Here is a 13392-nt window from a genome sequence, read left to right as displayed (position 1 = left end):
GTGGAATTAAAATATTTACTTGTCGACTTTAGAATTATAAATGTTAACTTTTTAACTGTCATATTAGACCATATTAGGATAATTGCTGACGACGCAGCAATAAACAAAATTATGAGTATTAACAAAACACTATATATTTGTCGTCAGTGACAACCACAAACAAACACGCACACTTCATTCTACGTAAATACTGTACAAAGACAAACAAACAGACCATGTATAGTAATCTTTATAACGTACATTAACTATACAACGAATGTTATGAGTCACCCAGCTTATCTTAGCGACCAAGGAAAAGTATAAACATAGAAAAGTTGCAGGAATAACAATATAATATTCCACAACTTTCACATAAAGCCATCTAGTCTCAAACTAAGAAAAGCTTGTATTATGAGTATTAGACAACTGATAAACATACTTATATATTTCTAAATACATACAGAATATAGATAAAAAAAAAGATATTTGAAAAAAAGAAATGGTGACGTTACTATTAAAGTTGGCCAATTTTTCAAATGTGGTATTCCCCATCTCAATTGTTTTGAAAAAAGAGTTTGTAGTCGTATAATTATCTTTTTTTACGTAAGGCTTCTAAGAATGCCTGATATCGAAATTTTGGCATTCAGAAGTTACTGAATTAGCTTCTTACTGTGACTTCGTCCGCGTGGGTGTCTATTATAGCTGCAAAATAATTTTCCTATTCCTCACATAGTCGGGTAAAAAGCCTAGGCGTCACCAAACAGGTTTCATTAAAATTGGCCGCGAAGTGGTGAAAAACATACGTACATTGTTACTTTCGCATTTATTATATTAATGCGAAATAAACTCATGTATGTACACTAATATATCAACCTTTAAAAACACAGCCCTCTTTGGGGTCGTCATTTAAAAAGTACACGACCTAATCAACTAATAACAATGTCCCTAATCCAATAAATTGGCTTATAAGTTAATTAAAGTAAGTTGTGAGCTGACAAGTGGCGTGAATGTATAACTGAGTAACATTTCATATTTTGGAAGCATTAATTAAGCGAAAGCCACACTTTTGAGTAATGGTGTCGTGTTTTCCGCTTGGAGTCCGTGCTCAATATTAGGGGGACCACGCTTTTGAAATTGGGTATTTCAGGTAAAAAAATCGAATTAGTACCTTTCCAAAAATATCGGGTATCTTCACGATGTTGAAATCTCTTGTGACGTCACTTACTAGTACAAACAAGTGACGCTACTAGCCCAAACTTCTAAACGTATCACCGTCTTTGATGTGCAACAAACACATCAATTCAATTAAATTTATTTCATTAACAAAAAAAAAACAATTTCCTAGAGGACTAATAAGATCTTTTCAGACAACCTTACCTGTTTAATATTAAGAAAGTACGTTTTTATAATAATTTCTTTGAGCTTGTTTTAAAAGGGTTTATACCAGTATAAAAAAAGATTAATACAACAGAATGCTATTGTTTAGTCATGTAGCTTGATCATTTTTATTCTTGCTTCACAAAACAAATGAAAAATTATGACCTATTTTTCTCCAGAAGCTTACCTAACTTGCCCAGTTTTCTTTATTTTCCTTTTGATCCAATATTTACGCTTACCACGTAATTCGAAGTTTTACTTTTAAACTAATTTTTATTCGAAAAACGAAACAAAATTTCCTCGAAACAGAACTGATGTTATTGTGGAGTTTCCTGACATGACTGAATTTTATCAAGTTTACGAACGTGATTTTTCTGTTCGAAAAAGATTTGGGAAATATTGGTGGTCAATTGTTTGGTATGTTTTATTAAAAGTTTATCTTTACGGCAATAGAGAATGTTTTTTCTTGGTTGCTAATGGCACCGAAGGGCTGAAGGAATTTCCTTACGGCATTTTAAAATCAAATTAAGCATTACTTACTTTTCAGGCCAACAATACTAAGCCCGTATAAACCTGAAACGTAAAAAAGCTCGAAATTATGTTATCAAAAAACATTGTCCAAAATTGTTTAACCCCATGGCGATCCTACCGGTAATTAATTGGACTGTGGCGGGTGGCTCCACTCATGCCGCGTCAAACCAATTGAACTTCAATAATTGCATTAACCCAGAATCGACCGCGACTCTGTGCCAATTGAAACATTATTCATCGCCCAGCCCATTAATTGATCAAGGCTGCCAATTGAATATTTAAAGTAGATTGATTGATTTTAATGGGTAGGTTGGTCCTAGCACCGCTATCTCTGATTAACAAGGCATAAGGGTGGCGGGAATGTGTGTTCAATGATATTGAATTCATACTATTCCATGCCTTTTGTGTAAAATACAATTGATATAGGTTTTTGATCGTATTGTCGTAGATCTATGAATCTTTGATGAATAGTTCTACAATAGTAGTTTTTAAAGTGAGATAGTAGTTTAATATAACCTTGCCAATGTAAAATAGTAATAAGTGCATCGCATTTATTCCGAAGCAATTTTAAATAAACAACGTTTAGCCGCACATTGCGTGTTCTTTTTTGGTCCAAGCACAGTGAATTACATTCTCTTTGCAAGCACATTAAAGTAGAGGTCCAATGGAAAGTTCATAATCTGGTCAATATAAACCATAAACTATAGAGATCAAACATCCAAATAGTTTTTAATGTGAATAGTTATGTCGATTACTCGAAATATTTGTGCTTTTTTACAGGTTCATTATTTGAAGCGGAAAATTAGGCAGTAAAATTGAATATACTTAGATATCAACTCAATACATAAGATTAAATTGACTAAGATTAGTGTTATATTTGCAAATATAGCTCATCGTTTGTGTGGATACCGTCTTTATAACCGTAAGTATATTTGATATACTTGTGTGTACTCACAATACAGCTTGTTCTTGTTTTCTTACTAAACGTTTTCGAGTTGATTTAAGATTTGATGCGCGATGAGTAAGACGCGAATTCCTGTAAGATTATGAATATTAGCAAAGAGAGGATGTTTTTTGCTACATATTATTAAGTGTTTTATCGGTAAAATCCAATCTTATAATCCGCTGCAGGCAACAGTATGTATTTCAATCAATATAGCGTATGTATTAAACATCTGTCCGAAGTACTTGTGTTTATTTATTGAAAAATAAACAAAATAAAATTTTGTGATAAGAAATATATTTTGAAGTTATAACGAAAACTAGATATTATTTTGGCACGTCTGTCAAGTCAGTTATCTGTCATTTAAAGATCGGATCGGGTTTTTCATGCATAGGTACTGCATATAAATCTCTAATGTATTCAATAAATAAATAGTGTAAGGAGTCCGTGTAGCTGTAACTATTTGTTGTGTGATGTATTTGACGAAAAAGAATTTTAATGTATTTTAAATTGAACTATCGGCAAACTATCTCTCCTTAGATACAAAGCTTATAATTAATCATATTGCTATCCGGATACACATTTCAAGACAGATAATATATCGGAATAACGAATACAGAACGAACAAAATAGTAATAGATATATATATAGACAGTATTATCAGAAACTATCGGATAAATCATAAGTAAATATATCTTATTAAATGTGGTACTCATTAAATAATAAATAATCTAATCAGTGAATGATGTAAGTAAATATAAAACGAGTTAACAAGTTATTCGTAAACATACAATCTGATCATATGACGGACGGTCATGTGAGTCAAACAGGGAGCATAGGTCTCACTTATCAGCTAAACATTCAGGAAAATCCTACCTACGAACATGTTTATTCAAATTTGACGCATAAACCACAGAACGATATTAGATGAAATTCTACCAACGAGTAGGTCAACTTGGATTCGTGCGAAATACCTAGTTATATCTTGGTTAAGTGGCGGCAACGTTAACTTACGTTTTTTATGTGACTTAGAAATCTTCTTTTTGAGAAAACCTAACATTCCCACTTTAAAAAAAGTTTAACAACCTCTTTAGTGCTATTAGTTTGCAAAGGAAAATGTGTTTCCTAAAAAAAGTAGATTACATATTTGAGCCGACATTATTTTAAGTCGATCACAGTTTTCTTAGATAAAGTCTTAATAAGTGTTTGTTTGTTTAACGTAACGGTCCATACCCGATGATCAACTACGAAAATAGATTCATCGTCTGCCATCAATATACTATAAACAGGCTTGTAATAAGGTGTGGACACTTTTGGCGTATAAGTTATATTTAGCGTATAATAAGCCAACCGTTTCTAATAAACCGTGTAAGGAGTTATAAAGATAACATCCTGATTCCGTGACCAATATGGCGGGCGTAAATTGGCGCCATATTCAACAATGAAGTTACAAGGCGCCATTTGTAAAAAAATGTGATTGATTCTACGGCGCATTCATAAATTGAATATGGAATTGATTAAATGCCCATAAAGTGTTGGCTGATTGTTTTCGAGTTCTGATTACCTCTTTCTAATTATTTTTTTAAGTAGCTCTTTGGCAGGTCATAGTTTACGACATGTAGGTGCGGTTGTTATAGGGATTTAATTTTAATTGTTACACTAAAATGCAGATAATAGTAGCAAGCAACATAAACTACGTAATTGATTAGGTGTTCTATGTTTAATTGTTATTTTATTACAATTGATTTAAATGTAGTAGGAACGAATCTGTCCTTTTACGATTGTAGAATTAGAATATTCTTAATTGTACACCATGGAATGTTTTAACGACAATTTAACATTAGATTAACATTAAAAAAGTCTGTAGTAGTAATTGAAACAGAATTAATACTAACCCAATAAACTTTTAACGTCAAACAAAATGGTTTAATATTGTTTATGGCGTTATTTTTTTATTGCTCATTATGTAATGGCGGCTTGAGCGCAACGAATTCGAATTTTAATTTTCCATACTTATGTATTGCGTTCTAAAATGAACAAAGTATTATGTTGGCAAATTAATCAATTGTTTCTTTTTTATCAAGTTATGCTAGCATGGTTCTATTGTTGAATGTCATTTATTAAATGGAAATTATAAAATTACATTAAAGAGCCTACCATTTTTTATTGCGTTTTGTCATTAATATATTTGCAGATTTGAATACAATTCACTCAAACGTATAGGTGTGACTAAATAGATTTGATAGTTTCGATACGGTAGGGGCAAATTAGACGCAGTTTATAAATTGAAACGCGAATGTAGCTGGCTTCAGGCTTTATGAATGACATCCTTTGCTCCCAAAATACAATATACTAAGAAGATAGCGATCTATTTATTTCCGTACCTTTCACGTTACAAATTTTATTCTATAATTTTAGGTGAGGAATGGGAATTGTGATAATTGAACCACGTGTCACCGTTGCAACGTTAACATATGCAACAATTAGAATGTTTCTCATTATTTAATTAGCATTTGTCATTTACCATTATTAGTCATTTTCTAAACATATTTTCCGGCCCCTTTTACCTGTCCGTTTGTCTGGCGGTTCGTCTTTCTGTCACTTGACCGGTTATTTTAGCTGTAGTTACTGAATTAGCAATTACAAATCAGAAATCTAAGCATTGCTTTTAAGTATACTATGCTCTTTGCTTTTGCACAATGTATTCTCGAATAGCGTATCAAATTAAATAAGAAAACAATGAAGTTATAACCATTTTATAATGTATTATAAAATACCTACATAGATAAAAATAAATGAGGATTATCAAATAGTTCGATTTGAGTTCGAGACGTTTCAGTAATAATCACGTACGAATGTAATAAACTATTGAATTGAACATTTGTTTTTGATAATAGAGTCAAATATATTTCTGGTTGTTGATATTTGATACTGGCCAGATAACAGACATTTTGGATAATAAGAAATATAATCAGACAAAACAATTATATGTCATTTGTTTCTTCGAAGTGTGATGCAAAGGTGTATAGACTTGTGTCATAATATATGTCAATTTTCCTTGATAAATGGAATTCCAATGCGGTAACTCAATTTCTAAATATCTAGTATGGAATTTACTACAAGTATCCTACTAATATTTTAAACGCGAAAGTTTTTATATGGATGTTTGTTCCTCTTTTACGTAAAAACCACTGAACGGATTTAGATGAAACTTGGTACACAGGTAGTTTATCTCCAGGATTAACATGTAAGACGATAAAAACTACTAAGTCAAATTTGACGAATATTCATGGAAACAAACAACTACTAATTGAGGCTAAATTATGATAGCATTAACAAAATCCGTTCATCCGATCCAGAAATTCTGAATTAAAAATTGATCGTCATTTATTTTTTTGTATTCATTATTTGGAGAAAAGAATATTTCATAATCTATACTATATCTATAAAATCTCAGTCACTCGTTTAGAATAGTTAACATAATCTTGCTTCCATGTGAGAAAAGAATTATTAAACGATAATTGTAACATGTCTTTGTAGAGCCTTTGCTATGAACGAATAATTAAAAAAATATATAAAAATTATGTCCATTAAGACCATACTTTGTTGCAAGTATCTTGTAATGATGAACTCTATTTAAGAGAAGTGCTTACAAGTACATCTGCTTGAATCGCTACCATATGACGGTCACAGACCTCAACTGCTCCATAAAGAGCATAACACATGAGGAGAAGATATCAATGACTTGACTTTACTTCTAGTGTAATTGTTTAGTATTTAATTAATTATCTTTACAAGCGAATCGCTATTGAGAGCTAAATAATCTATAACACACATTACCACAATGTAGAGTTTTAAATGTTGTTTAAATTCAACTAGAAAATGAGCAAGCGATTGCAGTGATAAATGTTGTTTCCTTATCTATAAGATAAGAGCGCTTTGCCCAACAGTGGGATAGTTTGCCACCGATTATAAGGATTACTTTAGTGTTAAATATTATTATCATATGTTTAGATAATAATCATTTACATCTTCTTTGCGTTTCGATTTCATATCGACGGTAATTTTGATAAGAAGTTAATGTTTGAAACGTTAGATTATCTTCAAATTGTTTGTTCTTAATATAAAACGTGTTATCGTTGATTTTATTATAATTATATAATTTGTTGGTAATATGTTAATAATATATTTATATATGACAGGTGCGCAATAATTACTTCAGATTAATGAAATAATAATAATATCAAAACTAGCTTACCAATTGTTATTTTTTGTTGTTTTTAAGAGTTATTTATTTAAACCTTTACATACAACTAACATTGTACCTTTCGTTCATTAGTAATCAGTTAAAAAAATCAACTGCTTCGACGATAAACTAAATATAAACAAACGACTGTCAAGAGCGACTACGACGCTATAATTTCAACACTTTTCTGAATAACTTTCCAAACAACATAATAAATTAACTAAATCCCTTTAAAAACAAAAACAAACTTACGAAAACAATATTAATTTCTATTTATACATTGTCGTTTAAATACCAAACAGCGACGAGCGGACCAAATCCACTTGCCAGAAAATTTAAAAAGATTCGTTTTAAAAACATTATAAAAAAAAAATATCCGAGTACCTAAACACTGAAAAACGTAACTTACCAGTCACAATATCAATGAACGTTTTAACTTTTACGCGCGCGTTTCTCGTAGGTAATATGTAGCGGTGTCGATTTGCGGTTACGTTCGACGCGTGCTACGCGCGCCGTGTCCGAGTGGGTACTGAGTGGTAGTGGCTGGCCGCATATATTTTGTTTACCCGCCGCCCGCCCGCCCAACGAAACCCTATCAAAATAATAGTGCTCGTTATGAGAGTAATCACATTTAACCGATGGCTTTCCGAATTATTTTAGTTGAGGTGTGTTTCATGACATTTGTTAACCTAGTTTGTTGACTACGAATTAAATTGATAGCAGTTGATATTTTCTGAGGATTAATTTACGTTTTGTATTATTTTATGTAAAAAAAATGGCTAGATGATTTTCTACCTAGATTCAAGAAAAGGTTAATAAGCAACGAAAGATTCTGATTAATGACAGATGAATTAATTCACATTAATGTGTAATTAGAAAAAAAAAAACGATTCAATGAAAAGTATGGCAATATAATTATGTACATATACAAAGTTGACATTGAAAATATCCTCACTTTCATGATTGAATCTTTATCAAGAAGTTCCTTTGCAATTTTCAGCCATGTGTCTATATTTATTTTGGTGATTGCTCTACACAACAGGCTTCAGTGCACCTTTTGTGTATCTTAAGCTCTAGTGAAAGTTAATCGATACTATTGCTTCGACGAGCATTGACCCCTGATGTTAATTCAAGTAACAGACTAGACTAGACTGAGCTTTGCAAGTCAAGCTGCCGGCAGATAAGCAAAAAATATATTCAAGCAGTGATGGATAAGGTGCTGTATATGAAGATCTCTAGATAGATGTTTTGAATAATATCCGCGAGTGCTTGTCCTGGCTCTGGATGTATTTGTGCTTGTGAATGTTTGTGAAAAACGTAGTTAAACGAGTATTTTTTTAAGAAAAATCATGAAGAGAAAGATTAATGCGAAAACCGTACATGCGGGAATACCACTTCCTTTTAACACCAAACACTAAAAATAGAACATATTATATCTTCCACTTATATACCTACAGGCTTTTACGGTACCCGACTTGCGCTTGGTCGAATTTTACCCTATACTATTAATTAATGCTCTATTGCATAAACACACACATTTATCAACGAGTACACTATTCGTCTCACGGTCTTGAATTGGACTCAGTGACAAACCGTCCCAAGAGACTCTAAGCGGAATGATTCTATTATTAACATCTTGTTATCAAAATTTATCGCTTCAGGTCAAAAGCCAGATACTCAGATATTCACATATCCGAGTATATTAGATACTGCGATGTGTTTACAAAACAACCTTAACTCAAAGGTGGTCTATAAAAGGTTATGACAGAATTGAATTAAATCATTATATTATCTTTTTCTCTTTTTTTCTGTCGCGCTATAATTTCCTTTTAAAGACGGGGACATAGGTCCAGCATGCAGAGGAATTGTTGAAAACGTTAATCTAAAATGTGATGGGGTATCTACCAGGGGCCATCCACCCCTGCTCTACAAAAGAACAAATATGGACGGATCAAAGTAGCTGCAAAACTATGCAAATTGTATATGAATAATCTGTACTAATATATAAAGCTGAAAAGTTTGATTGTTTGTTCTCGATCTCAGGAATTACTGGTTCGAATTGAAAAATTCTTTTTGTATTGAATATACAGGTAGATAGGTCGCCTATACGTTCATCACTTTCAGTACTTAACACTGTTCTAAATTCCAGACCAAATTTTGAGATAATTTTGCATGTTTTTTATGAATTGAACGAATGTTTTTTTTAAAATAAGTAACTTACCTGAGTCATAACAGCATAAGATTTAAACAGTTAAACTAATTTGTATGACGTTATTTTCGGTATATTTTTCACAACTGAAAAGAGCTGGTTTAATAAAATAAATGTTTGTTTATTACGGCACTTTTAAAAAATGGTAGTCTATCATAAAATGGTAATAAAACAATACAAATATCAAAAGGTCAATAAATTTTATTGCAATCTGTTCAGATGAAAACACTTTTATAATAAGACTAGCTGACCCAGCAAACGTTGTTTTGCCGATTTTTTTTTTCTAGTTGTATGTATTTTTAATGCTACATTATAAAAAAATAAAATCAAACAATTTCGTCCAAAAAATAAAATATTTTTTTTTTGTGTGAGCTACCCTTAACACTTAAGGGTATGAAAAATGGATGTTGTTCTTTTCTCAGACTTACCCAATATGTATACAATATTTCATAGAAATCGGTAAAGCCCTTTCGGATGAGTACGGTAACTAACATCGTGACGCGGGAATTTTATATATTGAGAAGAAGAAGATAATATTTTTCAAATGTTTCAGTTGTTTAACTTTTTTTTATTTTATTCCAATCATTTGAATTGTACATGAAACTGAATGAATTGTTATTTTTTTAATTTATCAAGCCTTTCCCAACTGTTTTGCAGTCGGGTTCAGTGTAACCGGTACCAGTACCAGTGTTTTATAAGGAGCGACTGCCTATCTGACCCTCTCATCCCAGTTACCTGGACCACATGATAGCCCCACTAAGACTGGTTGTTAGGCTTTCTAGCTTTCTGCCTACCCATAAGGGAACTATGATTAACGTTCCTTTCAATACACGGAGGATAAACATGGTAGAGCGTAGCTTTACCTTTCGACGAGTTCTTGTCCAGTTTTTATAACTATATCCACATGACAATTGTATTTAAAAATACCTCCTATTACACCGCGCGTTATCTGTACTAGAAATATTAATTCGTTAAGTGAATACAAAAATGTAGAGTCATACACCTATTGTGTGTTTTGCTATGCGTATTTTTTACTAAGTTAAGGAAAACGAGTCGTATGAAATTTGTAATATTTTCCATAATTTTCCTTATCCTCCATTACGTATAGTAAGTAGTAGATACTAATATTTTGAAAAGTTTTACTATAAAAAATTTTTCTACAGAAACTTTTCACCTAAAAAAAATTACCTCCGTATGGGTAACAAAAGGCTTAAAATGGAAAAAAATATTTGCTTGACTTTATTTGTTTTAATATGCATTCCGCTTGCTGGCACAGGCTTGCTCAGATTGCTAGATCAGATCATTGGCCTAGCCTTTTCCCAACTATGTTGGGGTCGGCTACCAGTCCAAACGGTTTCAGCTAAGTACCAGTGTTTTACAAGGAGCGACTGATTGAGATTGCTAGATCAGATCTTTCCATGAAAGGCCAGCTCAAGAATTAATCTGCATAGTAAAATATTTCAAAATTGTCGGGACTTGATAAAAGAACGCGAACCTTGAGCTTGTTTTGACGATTCTTCTCAGGGTAGTCAGATAGAAAATGTTGCACCAGCGCGAGCGTTAAAAAAAAGAAGACCTGTAACTAATAGTAATGTTATAACATCACTATTACAGGTCTTACAGAAATTAATGATTTAATTTCATCCTTCTAATATCATAAGAAGTTCGTATGTATGGATTTATGGATGTTTGTTTCTCTTTCACGCAAAAAGCACTGTTCCGATGTAGACAAAACTTGATACACAGATAGTTTATAACCAGCTCGGAGGAGCTCGTGGCTAAGCTATAACCGCATAAGTGATTCGATCACAGGTTAAGCTATGCTTGACGCGGTTGGTCCGTAGATGGGTGACCATCTTTGTCATAACGAGTTCCTCCGTGTTTCGGAAGGCACGTTAAATTGTGGGTCCCGGCTGTTATTCCTACATCTTTGACAGTCGTTACAGGTAGTCAGAAGCTTGAAAAAGTCTGACAGCCAGTCTAACCAAGGGGTTTCGTGTTGCCCAGGTAACTGGGTTAAGGAGGTCAGATAGGCAGTCGCTCCTTGTAAAACACTGGTACTTAGCTGAAACCGGTTGGACTGGTAGCCGACCCCAACATAGTTGGGAAAAGGCTAGGCCAATGAAATCATAGTTTATAACCAGAACTAACACATAGCACAGTTTTCATCCCAATTTTATGTTCCGGTAGGATCATTTTTTATTTGTACCGAGTGGGCTCGCGGGCTTCAGCTATTAGTATATTACATATCCAATGTTACTTGTAATGTATATGTTACACTGGATATGACAACTTACCAACAGTCTATGAAATCAGAACAATAGACCTATAAAACAAATGCAACGACAATACCTTGTAAAATAAAACATGAAGTACCATTTCAGTTGCAACGAACTGCATTCTTAAAGTAATTGATGATAATGATTGTCTATTGCAGTATTGTTCTCGTTCTAACGTTATGGTACGTCGTATGTGTTGAATACTGATGTTAATCGATAGAAATGTGAGTTATTGGAAAACTGACGAAATATATATCTACTGTTAACGAAACCTCCTTCAAGATCCTTAGTGAAACCTCTTTCGAACCTGGGATTTGACAAGCAGTCCCCTATAAAAGACGGAGCGCCTTTATCAACGCTCTCTCTCCGCTGTCAGCTGGCTTCGCTGGAACATCTCCGTGACCTTCGTTGTATTTATTCAGCATAGCAGCCGTATTGTTATTTCGATAATTGACACTGCCTTTGCTGTAATTAGAGTTTGATGTATTGACTTTAAGTTATCTTTGTAATGATTTGGTTATTTTTTTTGTGACTTATCGTGCTTTCTTTTAAAAACCTGTCCTCACTTCTGGTTTCTAAGACTACTTAAATTAAGAACCTACTTAGATTACTTCTTTTTTAAGGAAATTGATCCTTATGTCGCGGTGGGTTTCGCAAACATTAAAATCACATTCACAAAGACACCTAGACTCAGGACAAGCATTCATGGACCCCACAAATGCTTGTTATCGGGAATCGAAACCGCGAAAGGTAGCACGTAGTGGCGACCTCAACCAGTCGGCTATCCGTCAGATGGACGTCTTTGCTCAAAGATTTTCGGTCATATTGTTGTACACTTATTTTTATGTTACTTTTGCTTTCAATATATAATATTTCTTTGTTTTCTTAATTTTTTTACATGTATTCATACATCACCTGTTTGATTCAGATACTAATATTTTATTTAAATCGTCCAGACATCCGTCCTACATCGTATGCAAAAAAATGATGTTTGTACACATGTTCATGTATTGTAATACCTTCCATATTTTCAATAAATCACAAAATAACCGTGTTATCCTTTTTTTATTAAGGTGCCATACCTTGCTGACCTTTCGCTTCAAGGCAATGATCTTCCGATTGATTTTGTATGAGCAGGTAGCTATTTCAATGAGATCTAAAGAATTATACCCAATAACATATTTTCTTGTCCCGAAATCGGGATAAAACTTTCCTATATGTCAATCCAAGTTACAAACTACCTTTGTACACAGTTTCATCTAAATCCGTTCAGTGGTTTTTGCGTGAAAGAGTAACAAACCTCCATACTATTTAACTTTTGCGTTTATGATATTAGTAGGATTACTATCTGGGGAATATCGCGTGATAGAGGTGCGTCTACGATTCAACTAAGCATTCAGTAATTGAATTAATATTTGTTTGCAAACTGTATGAGTCATTTGCATATTAAATATTGACGAGGCTAATGCGACATGTGCGTGTGGTTAGACTGTAGAGCTGGACTCCCCGCGGGCGTCATGACGATCGTCGTGACGGTCTGAAACTGGGGAAAGGCTTGGCGATGTCGTAGGATAGAATTTTCTGAAGGCTAATGTTTAGTTGGAATGTTCTAGTCTGTAATTCTATTTTGGCTTCGTGAGAAGTTGGGTAACAATTCTTCTTCCAAGTCACTTCTGAAACTATGTTTGAAGTCGGATTTCGGGTCACGGGTGCTTAGCTGCGTCGATGTAGAGTAAATCGTCTTAAGCCAATAAGAAGAAGTTAATATTTTAAGTAATTACGTCCAATTAATTCGTTTTTTTTTTTATTTATTTCAAAGCAGTATTTC

At 33.1% G+C, this 13392-nt stretch overlaps 1 protein-coding gene across 2 annotated transcripts in view; it reads right to left on the bottom strand.

Annotated features, from left to right (window-relative positions):
- The window catches only part of LOC113492079 (cytoglobin), a 29843-nt gene extending 21247 nt beyond the window's left edge, over positions 1–8596 (bottom strand). The window contains exon 1 of one of the 2 annotated variants that reach the window (XM_026869367.1): positions 8532–8596. The gene's annotated coding sequence lies outside the window, so the exon portion shown is untranslated. Of the gene's footprint in view, positions 1–7485; positions 7641–8531 lie in introns of those variants that run through there. The other variant, XM_026869366.1, reaches the window with a different exon arrangement.
- Between the last annotated feature and the right edge of the window lie 4796 nt (positions 8597–13392).

Source organism: Trichoplusia ni, chromosome 3, assembly GCF_003590095.1.
Source record: "Trichoplusia ni isolate ovarian cell line Hi5 chromosome 3, tn1, whole genome shotgun sequence".
NCBI classification, from domain to species: domain Eukaryota; kingdom Metazoa; phylum Arthropoda; class Insecta; order Lepidoptera; family Noctuidae; genus Trichoplusia; species Trichoplusia ni.
This window is presented reverse-complemented; position numbering and strand designations above follow the sequence as displayed.